This window comes from Gavia stellata, chromosome 21 (genome assembly GCF_030936135.1).
Source record: "Gavia stellata isolate bGavSte3 chromosome 21, bGavSte3.hap2, whole genome shotgun sequence".
NCBI lineage: Eukaryota > Metazoa > Chordata > Aves > Gaviiformes > Gaviidae > Gavia > Gavia stellata.
Genome location: NC_082614.1, coordinates 6,389,205 through 6,400,778, shown reverse-complemented (window position 1 = coordinate 6,400,778; position 11,574 = coordinate 6,389,205).

The following is an 11,574-nucleotide window of genomic DNA, read 5'->3' as shown; positions in this document are numbered from 1 at the left end:
AAGCTCTGAAATGCCAGAGAGATTGATAGGTTTTTAAAATTCAGATAATTTTCTTTTGCTGCCTTTGTGCTAAGAGTTCTTCAACAAATGGTAATTGAGAGCTCTTCCATCTCCATGCTTTCTTGCTGCATATAGAAAAATCAAAATTATGCGAAGAGCACAGTGGAAGATGGTAGAGAATGGAGCAGGGCAATGGATCCTGGATCTCTGCTAGGAATATTATTAGCTTGCTCTGTTTGCACAGAGAATCAGTTTCTCAGTCCTGGAGTATTTCACACAAATCTGTTTATGGCTGGTCAGGCATTTCAACACTTTTGTGTTTTCTCAAACACTTCCTCGCTTACAATGCAGTCCCTGCCCTTCTGGGAAATGAGAGAGTGAAGGGGAGGTAAAAGATGCTCATGCAAGTGTGTAAAACCAGGCAGAACAGGTGCTGTTGGAATGAAGGACCCCTGTGCTTCTGCCTGCCTCTTTCCCTTTTCCCTGCTTCTGAAAAGAGGTTTGGTTTTAGGAGGGAGTTCTACAATTTTAATTTCTTTTTGGTAGGTGGTTGGTTGGTTTGCTTCCTTCCAAATAAATATATTACATATTCCCGAAATGGGAAAATATGAAGAACAACTGCACTGGGGCCAGAAATGAAGGCTTGGTAAGGCTCACTTCAAAGAAAGCGAGGAGGTGCCCCCAGAATAAACAGATGGCCAAATCAGGAAGATCCCTGAATGCCAGGCAGGGTTTTCTAAATACAGTGACTTTGGAGTCCTGCCTCAGCTATAAAAAGTCTAGATGGATTGTGACTTTGCTGTTGGCAAGGCAGAACCTTCTAGAAAATGGGCTTCCAGCTCTAGCTGTGGATATTTTGGGGAAAACTACAGACCTCCTTGGCATCATTCTAGATGATCCTTCTTTTTCCTCCACATTAATTGTAAATCTGTTCTTTCTGTTAACGGATAGCAGTCATTTGCCAACAGTGAGCTCTGCCTGCAGATCAGCACTCTGAAAAGCTGCTAGAATGTCTATCGCTTGGAAGAAGAAACCTTTGCCCAGCTCCAGTGTGTCTCGCAGCCTTCCAGGGTCAGCTAGGGCAGCAAGAATATGAAGTGTGCCACCAAGGCGGTGCTGTGTGTATTAACCCTTCAGTGTAGAAAAAATATGATACAGGTTGGAATGTGTGTGCCGGGTGCTGACAATTCTAGAAACTGGGAGATGCTGCCCAAAACAGTTTATAATTTAAAAACAGGCATGTTAGAGCTGTTGGGAAAAATTATACAGTTTAATTACTTTCCTTTGGCTTTACTCAACAAAATTTCTTACTGACATTACATATTTTGTAAAATAGGTAAAGTCTAGGTTCTTTATTCCTGACTTTTAGTCTCACCTTACATTCAGTCGAGTTATTGATCTAAGTTTGCTTTGTCTCACTGAACTTCTCCTATGTCTTTCCCAATTTCTTCCTTGCTCTTTCATCTGTTAAATCCACCCACTCTCCATCCTATGGGAAAGAAATAGCTAACGGAAGAGCTTTTCTTCAATACGCTGTCATCAGTGTATTAATTTTGCCAGTCCTAATTGAATTCAAATTATGTAAGTACTAAAATCGGACTTGCTTGTCCTAAGATTTGAGCCCCAGATTTCTCTTAGAATTTCTGTGCAACGCCAGTGTTAGTTTGCATCTAGTATCTGTTAGCTAGATGGTCTTTACTGGCTAGTATGTTTGGGTGCCTTTGAAGAAAAGTTCCTGCAGGAATTCCCTTGTGTGAAGCAACTGAAAAGGGTGGTGATGCAGTCTGCTCTTGGCTTCCACTAAGATCCACAGTCATGTCAGTACTAAGTTACTGCATACCAACACACATAACGTCAGGTCTTGATAGTCTTAACTTTATTGCCCTGTTTTCACCACTGCCTTGAGTCTGGATTGGCCAATCTGTTTACATCTCTGCCTGCTGGTCCTCTTGGATGATGATGATGACAGGATGTTCCTTCCCTCTTTTGAGTGAAGTCTAAGCAGACAGACAGTCAAGAAATCCAGCAGTATGATACAAATAGTAAGGTTACAAAATTGTCATGTAGGAAAGCAAAGGTTAAAACCCAATTGCATCCACGTGCCCATGGAGAAAGCTTTGCGAGGGAGGGACAGCATCAGCCTGTATTCTTCCTCCTGGAATAATGCATGCAGGATGACCAGGACTGAATGTCCGAGGGCTTGTTACTTGTAATTTGACTTTTGTGGAAAGCCAAGAACTTTTAAAAGGCAGGAATTTGATGGAGCCTGAGACAATTCCATTTTCAAAGTTCTGCAGCCTTCTGCTCCGAACATATTTACGCTGCTAACAATGCTGCAGAGGAGACCTGGGAGTCATTTTATCTGCTTCATCGTACATTGTTGTGTTATAGGCTGTTGACATTTCTGGCATTTATTTTTATTCCCAAAGCTGCACGCAGTAGTAATATAGTACAGATAGGAGCTAGCAGCATTTGTGTGTGCTAATCCTCAGTCCCTGCCTTTGGATTCTCCCCGCCTCACTGCATGCGCTTAGAATGGCAACACAAGCGCAGCCAGTGACAATGCAGCAGTCTGCTTTCCCGGGGCTGGCCTGCCGGCTGCCACCTCCCACCTCTCCTCCACATGCTCCCTGTTCAGTTGTGACTGAGCCAGACAGAAAATACTAATTAGAACATACTGTATCGTGATACAGAGAGAAGGATTTTCTTTCCTAAATGACACAGTTGCAATCTTTCAGTGATGGGTTAATTTTTGTTGGTACATGTTTAGCAAGATCTAATGAACTAAAACTGAACTGCAACATTAAGCAAAGTGCAGGTGAGAAAACTAGCTTGTCAGGGTCCTGTTATTGATGCACCAACCTTATTAAGCCACAGAACAACTCCAGTGTTGTACAAACCAGCATCTGTGGCACAGCAAAAGTAGCCTTGTTCTCAAAAGACATAAAAATGGCCTTCTAGATACAGAAGTGCTTTAGTGGGTCTGCTTTCTCCCTCTCCTAATTAGGTGGCAGAGTCTTCCCAGTTGAGCAAAAATACCATGGGGAACCTTTGTGCTGAATTACAGCAGAAAATATTAAACAGAGATTCCTCTGCTTTTTATGCACACACTTCCTCTTAATGGTCACTTGTATCAATCAGGAGAATATCCTCCCATACTAGTACTGTTTTCAGAAGTCCATATAAGCTTTAGTCTAGCTCTTCTATCTGAGTTTTCATCACTACTGACTTCGAAAAGTTTTTATTTTCCTTAGCCATATCCCACAGCAATTTCATGTGCCATCCAAGTAATGCATTCATTATTGAAATTTGTGTGATTTAATAATTTCCTGGCACAATGACTCCAAAACATGTGGGAGGAAAAATGGAGAAGGATTTTTCCATCTCTAGGTGTTTATTTTACTGCCTGAATCCTTGCTCTTGACCCTTTTGAATGGCTTTTTGTTAAGCTGCATTTCAACTGCTTGTCCAGCGCAGCGTCTGAGAAAGACAGTGCGGTCAGTCTGTCGTCCTTACAGCTGAAGGTGGCGGGAAGGAAGTTCATTCTTAGGAATCTGATGTACCTGACTGCTCTACCATTTCTAGGTTTGAATTTCTGGAGCTGTTTTCCTTCCCGCAATCCCCATAAGCTAAATAAACACTTTTTTCAATTGCCTGCTTTACTAATCAGTGTTTGAAATGCAATATTGAGGCCTTATTCCCCACTCAAGCTGACATGCACTATGCTGGGTTTACAGTGGCAGCCTGCCAGAAGCCTGAGGGCTTCACCTGTGCCCAAGTGAGGTAAGATCACAGAATCACTAAGGTTGGAAAAGACCTGTAAGATCATCAAGTCCAACCTTAAAAAAAAAAAAAAAAACCACAACACACCAAAAATCAACCCACCCAACACCACACAGCACCATGCCCATCAAGCCACATCCCACAATGCCACATCCACACGCTCCTTGAATACCTCCAGGGAGGGTGACTCTACCACCTCCCTGGGCAGCCTATTCCAATGTTTCACTACTCTCTCAGTAAAGAACTTTTTCCTAATATCCAGCCTGAACCTCCCCTGGCGCAACTTGAGGCCATTTTTGGATGAACAGCACAACCAAAGCAGCTCTTCACCGTGGGATACGGCAGCACATTGCCCGTTTCCATGTATCACTGGACACCAGCAGCTAGTGGCAATGACAGAGCAGTAGGGTTTGGGTGTGTTAGAAGGCAAGAAGCTAGAGCCTTAATTCAAGAATGTACTTACTTAAATAGGTGCATATTTATGTTGAGCGTCACATTGCAACCATTAAGCTTCCTTATATCTTTGCAGTTAGGCACATGTAGATGTATTGCTGAGTCAGTCTGGCTGAGTTAATGATCTGCGTGAATCTCCAGGGAATGTCTCTGCTTCCCCAGGTGTCTCAAGTGTCAGGGTGATGAAGCCAATTCCTGTAAGAACAATTTTCATTTAGTATTGAGAGAATCATTAATTCTGACTTACCCTTCCTTGGAGTAGTGATCAATAATGGAATTAGGTAACATTTGAAGAGACACTTGTTAAGCCTCTACAACCTTGTTATATACCTGCCCAAAAGTACTTAAAATGAACAGTCTTAAGAAAAGGAAGAGAACTTCTGATGACAGTCTTGGATGCTCTGTTGTTTAATTGTTCGGTCATCTGTAGGCCACATAGTATAACATGATGTAGTTTTATTTTGACTCTCATCAACTGCTCTGCTGTTTTAGTACCTCTATCTGTAGTACAGAGTGACTGTAAGATTGCCAAGTAAAGGAAAGTCTGTGTGTGAACAGCCGGGAGGGATAATACGTAAATCTGGTGGAAAGAGGCAATTAAAGGCAGTATTGAGATATAATGAAAAATAGACAATATTGAGCCTCATCAGAAATATCAACATAAACAGCAGCTACTGTACAATGTCTCTGAAGTGGACTTTGTTGTTTTAAATAACTGCATTCTACAGAAAACAGATGGATTATGAAATCTGTGAGCAGACTTCCAGAAAACAGTTTGGTCTTCAGGAACATGTCCGTGTTGATGTTCAGCATATCCTCCTGGCACAAGGGGACAAAAGGCTGTTTCTCCCTGCTGTTGTATTTACATAATACCGAGAGGAGCTGGAAAGTTGGATTATGTGCAAGCCAAGTATAGCTGAAAATAATACTGCATGTCATATGTAACTATGAATGGAGATGAATATAGAGGAAGTGATATCTGAGACAAGCAGTATAATAAATGCTGCCTTGTTGCTTCATAACCCAACAGCTGAGGAGGTAACACACCAGTGAAACAAATCAGGAAGCCCTGACTAACCAGAGGGACCATGCCAACAGCGTACCAGAATCTTGGTATCACCAGCAAACTGCATCATTTTTTGACAAGAGTGAGTGGACTGGGAAAGGACAGACCATGCCAAAATGTTTAACTTTATATTGCAAATGAAGACAGATTCAGGCTGGTTTTAATCCTATGGCCTATATTTGACCATGCTTGTTTTGGAATAATTGATCAAAAAGCTCAACAATTTCCGCTATTCTACCAGACATTTATACAGCTATTTGCTCGCCTTGTGAATTACTGTGATCAGTCACAGCCCAGACACAGCAAATCAAGCTCCTGTTTGCAGACACAAACTTGGCAATATGCATTAACTGAACATAGTTCTTGCATCAGGCAACACATCATGTGCTGTCTCTGTCACATTCTGAGCTAGAAGAGAAACATGCAGATATTTAAGGATCTTTGGGAGGACCCACGAAAGTGGTTATTTCCTAACACGGAAGTTGTTTCTTTCAATTCTTTAGTTCTCCTCTTCCAGCATAACCAAAGAAACAAAAGAAGAGCTGCTTATTATTCTTAACAGTTATGTTTCAGTCTTCATGAAATGGAAATGGATAGAAACACACAAAGACAACTCACTTCTGATGTGCTCTGGCTACAGAGCCTTACTCGATCCAGAATTTTAAATGTGTTCACAGTAGACACTGGTTGAGTCAGAGCAAATGACTTGTGGAGAGTTAGGATGGAAGAGGGCAAACTCCGACACTGGAAATCATTCCTTTGCTTCCTGGATGCAGTATTGTGTGGTGCAGAAAGAGGGAGGCAACTAAAAGCTACTGTATAACTGGACCTCCACATATTCTTTTTGAAATTAGTACTTTATTAGATCACATTTTTCCATGATGAGGACCAAAAATCTGCAAAGACATGTGACCACAAAATGCTAAATAAATGGTTTAACCAGCACTTTGTATGTTTCCCCTTTCATTTTTGTGTTTGCTAAAGATACTCTACATACCTAGAACAGCACAGTTTGCCAAAAATTGATGTCACTTTTTTATGTTGCAGGGCACCTCTCAGGCTTTTAGAAAAATACTCTTCAAATTCAGGAAGATCTTTCTAAAAAGATAGGTATTTCTAAAAAGATTAACTATACTCTAGAAAGATAGGATTATAAATTCCCTCTGGTGCTTGTTAAGGCTGCCTCTGCCCAAGAGGTTTTCTCCCTTTAACATCCCTCAAACAAGTAGTACCAGTTACACTGAAAGCACTGCCATAAAGGGGCACAGCTGTCTTAATCTTGTGTCATCTAAGTTCATTCTAGTGACAGGGTAACAAAAGCTTATATATTGCTTCTGCTAGCACTGCTACGAATTTTTTTAAAGGTAATTTAGAAATTTCATTCTGAGGACTTTGAGCATGTAAGTCTGTGCTTACCTACATTTTATTCTAGCTCGGCCATCTTGCTTGTTATTTTCTCGAAAAATCAAAAAGGTAGCAAACATGTATGGTTGTTGAACCTCTCTGGGAAACATCTTTTTGTTGTGTTTGTGTCTTGAAAATTCTAGTTAAGATTGAAGTTCCAGAAAAGCCAGTCTGTTACATTCAGGTTATATATGTCATCAAGAACCATGAAATGCAGAGAACTTCCATTAAAACCTGTTCCACAAACAATTCAAGACAGAGAAAGCCAAGAGTGAGTAAGAAAATTAGGGTGACTTTTATCTTCAGCTTCCTGAAATCCTACAATCTGATGATGGAAAAAACCCAGGGCCTTTGTGTTACATAAAATAGCATACATGGTCTACTAAAAAACTGTTTGTGAAGGGGAGAACATAGTTCAGTAAGTAATGGTCTTTTCAGGAGGGGATTCCTAAACCTATCTTTAAAGTTAATGCAGACAAAGGAACAGATTCATACAAAAGCAGGAATTTGGGCATAAAGAAAGGGAACAAAAATATTTCAGGAACAATAAAACTAATTCAAGAAGGTGCAGACCTTGGTCAAAGATGTTTTTTCCATTATTTGGCTTGACTGCTTCACAGATTTGCCAGTAAGGGCTGAACTCCCACTTCAGCCATTCCTTCTAAAGTCTCGTCTCTCTCCACTCTCTGGCTGCCTATTTGCAGGAAACTTGCAGAAATCTAGTATCTTTGAGCTTATTCATCTCCATCGCATATGGCTGAATTTGGCCAATGGCCTCAAAACTTACTATGGTGGGGAAAAAGAAACAGACAAACACAGGGAAAGCATAGTGATAAAAGCCTTGTTTCCTTCTGGCGATGGGGGAATTCATAGCTTTTCAATTTAGAGAGAGCTTTCCAGGATTAAGAGAAGAGGAAATGTATTGCAAAGGCCCTATAGTCTGTTTACCATCTGCATGGTTTACTACGATACTGTAAAATGTAATGGGGTTTCTGCTTTTCTTGGCTTTATTCTATTTCCTGGATAATATAATAATGTTAAGAAATTGAACACTGAGGTTTCCCTGTCAAGGGTCTATTTCAAAGGAAATAGCTAGAAGGCCCTAACAGTCAATATATTCAGTATGTCCCAAATCACCCTATTAACCTGCAATTAGAAAACATTGTCTCATTCAGTCTTGCTGTAGGATAGCGCTAATAACCAGAAGACCCCTTCAGGTCCTTTCCAGCCTTTTATTCTTGTATCCTATTTATGCACACTCACTAGTTACGCTCCTAAATGGTATTTAACCACTCAGACCATTTAGGCTAAGATTTTACTTGGTCTATTTGTAAGTGGAGCTTGGTTTCTGTCATTCCAGAACTAGTGAAATTAGCAATAGATGCACACTTGATTTATACTAGCTACCTCATTTCTTTTCAGTAGTTATATCTTCAAAGAACACATTCACCCTCTATCCACTTGATGGATGAGCTGCCAGAGAAAACACTCTGGAGGAATTCAGCTTCTAAAAAGGTTGACGTAGCAAGCAGCCCTGACCCATCTGTCATGATTTTGAAGACAGACGTTGACTCCCATGCCCTTTATTCGGCTTTGCGTCACTGACCAGTAGACTTCTGTTTTTACAAGGCTGGGCTGGAAGAGATGCAATTTCAGCTAACATACTTCCATGGTAGTAATTCAGCATCTGTGCTGCAAACCCTGGAGAATGCAAGGGTCCAGAGAAGAAGCAAACAACTATATGAATGCACAGAGAGCACGAATGTCAGTGCACTGCACAAAGACATAAATGGCTTCTTTAAATGGAAATGCTTCTGGGAGGAAAGACAGGCATATTGTTTGCAAGTTACAAGTAAATTACATATCATTGTGGCATTAGCTCTGAGGGGAATCTAAAGACCTCCAGCCTGTACTGCTACTGCCTCTAGACACTTCTGTTCATTTTGACATTAAATGCCATCAGAATCTATCATCTCCAATGGAGCTTTCCATGCACAGGGAATACAGGATGGGGCTTCACATACCAAACTAAATTAATAAAGTGACCTTTATCAAGAACATGTCAGGAGTTAAATCCACCATAACAGGGGATTTCCTTTAAATGCTAAGTGTGTACAACGACGTTCTCCTTCCAGAGAATGAACTAGGGGAATTTAAACATTAAACAGTTACTATATTAAACAACTCTGCAATAGAATCTTCACATTTCAAATCATTTCTTCAAAAACAGTACATTTACAGTTTTTACCAGTCTGCTCTCAGGAGCTTGTGCAATGACTTACAAAAACCACAGAAGAAACTCATCCAGAGCCTCAGAGTGCTTTGTATGACCCAGAGTTATGTGTTCAATAAGAACAGATGAGAAAAGGAGAATTGAATTCCAGGGGAAAAGAACATTATTTGAATGGAATTTTGCACTGAAATGGAGAATGATTGTGGAACATATACAAGGAGTCAGTTCTGGATGGGAGACGATGAGAGGAGACAGTTCTTGACTCAGCAGTGAGGAGTGTGTTGGAAGGACGGAGAAGAGACAGATGGGAGGAAAGGGGAGGGCTCCACCGTCTCCAGGAGACAAGCTGGAAAGAAGTCCAAGGAGTGAGGGTGTGGTCTGAAAAACAAGGAGTACAATTTCAAACTGGATCCTGAAGCAAACAGGGCAGTCAGTGAGGGCCTTGAGCTGCACGAAATGTCAATTTTCTCTGTGAGAGACCAAATCAGAACTTTCGGAGTTGTTGTGACACTCTATCTTTGCTGCACCACAACATCTTAGTGCTGTGACTGCTGATACAGCATTCCTAAGGTTTGCATTTATCTGTTAGGCAAAACATTGACACTCAGACGGCACCAGTCAGCATACAGCTGGGAACAGATGCGGATCAAACATTCTGCGTTCAGTACTGTGCCACGCACATCAGCTCTCCAGCAGCTTGTAGTGGTCAGCAAGGATGTGCAAGTCCAACCCGCAGACTCCCTGTCACTTGGAGCTTTCCTTGTTCACACTCAGGCAGGTCTCCTGCTGTCAGCAAGTGGATGCTCTCTCGTATGGGCCAGAATATGTGCTAGTACCTTTTTATTTTTTTTAAATCAAAGCAGTAAAGTGGCCAAACATCTGCAAATTGAACACTTTTGTAGTTAAACGGTGATTTGAACTGATGTTATGGAGCAAGACTCCGAGAGGAACACTTAAGAGAAATGCACATTGCTTTTCCAGTGAGACTTCCTTGGCTGATTCTGTGGGAGGAAGACTAGGAACATGCACGATACATATAACATTTTTCCATGTAAATAACAGCCCCGCCAAGGCAAAAATGCAGCTTTTCTCAGGGCTGTTCTCAAATACTGAAAAAGAGCATCAGGCTGCTGTCCATAGGAGGAGCCAGAAAACCAAACATCTGGAAGAGAGCAACCTCTGAAAAAATAGACAAACATTTACCAGGAGCTTTTGCATTTGCATTGTTAAAGGATTGCTAGGGATTACACCCTTCTCAGCTGCTCAGTGCTGTGGCTCTGCCTTTTATGAAGGAGCAACAGAGTAGCAGTTAGCTAGTCAGAGGGGTACTAGCCCAGTGAACGTTTAGAGATTTAAGACCCTTTACATTTCCTTTTAATAAACTGTAGAAGCAATACCTTAAATAAGGCCAGTAGTGCCTTTCCATTGAGAGATCCCAAACTAAATATAGAAAACAAGGTTAAAAGACTCAGTTAAAACATCCACGCACACAGCTGACTGTACAGAGGTCAGTTTCTTTAGCTATGGAAGCTCAGCTAGTCGCAAAGTGGAGAAAAGATGGCAAAATACTTTTCCCATTTTTTTGATTTGTGTCAAAATTTCAAACACTATCAGCTAGCTCTTCAGAGCTGTTCGCGCTGGCAAAGAATCTAACCCTTGTGATCAGCAAAGCCAGGTGTTAAGAAGAACAGATCTTTAAACACAGACCAGCGTAAAGAAGGTACAAATGAGAAAGACATCAGCAGAAAAAAATTGTGGCAAAGCACTTTTACATAAAGTGAGATGCTTTTTTTACTACAGAAATTACGGGATGTTGTAATTAGGATTTGGCCAGCTGGGAGTGGGCATGAAGCATTATATTATTAAAACTGGATTGAAGAAATATAACAGACCTTTAATTTTAATTATACTTTAACAGAGCCTTGATTTCCTTAGCCAGTGATCTCTCCAGTTCACGTCAGCAGTTTAGTGCCAGACTACTAAGAGTGACTGCACACAGTACACAGTGACTTTTGTGCATTTGTAATTCTTGCTAATAAAAATACATCTCAGAGACAAACCTGTTGTTTCTCTCCTTTGTCACAATCTTCTTTAAAATATAAATGATATAAAAATATATACCCTATAACTATGTGCATTACTTAAGAGGTCCTACCTCATTTGTGAAATAAGTGATGAAAGTCTGTGGTTCATTTTTTTTAAACAGAGCTAGTTAGCTGTAGATTAGAAAGCAAAAGCTAGCATTTGGAGCTCTGGATATAAATAATTAGCATCCATAAAGTGATTGTGAAAGGAGGGCAGCTGACAGAGGCAAACACAGAACAAGTTAATTATACCAAAATGGGCTGGTGACAGATTGTCCTGATGTCCCACTGATGGTCTTGTCTCTGCAGCACTGTTGACTTGCCCTCATTCAGAAACTTGATACAGCTAACCCACCGTAAATAAACTGCTACTAACAAACCTACGGAGTCGATGCTACTCAAACCCCTTTTGAGACCATGTAAAGAAAAGTTGTCTCCACCTCAGCTCCATTTTTGCTTGCTTTTGAGAGAACAGACCTTGGTGCCTGACCCCAATCGTGACTCCTCTGGGGAGAGCTACAGATCCCAGATTTCCTGAGGGATGGGGCTTC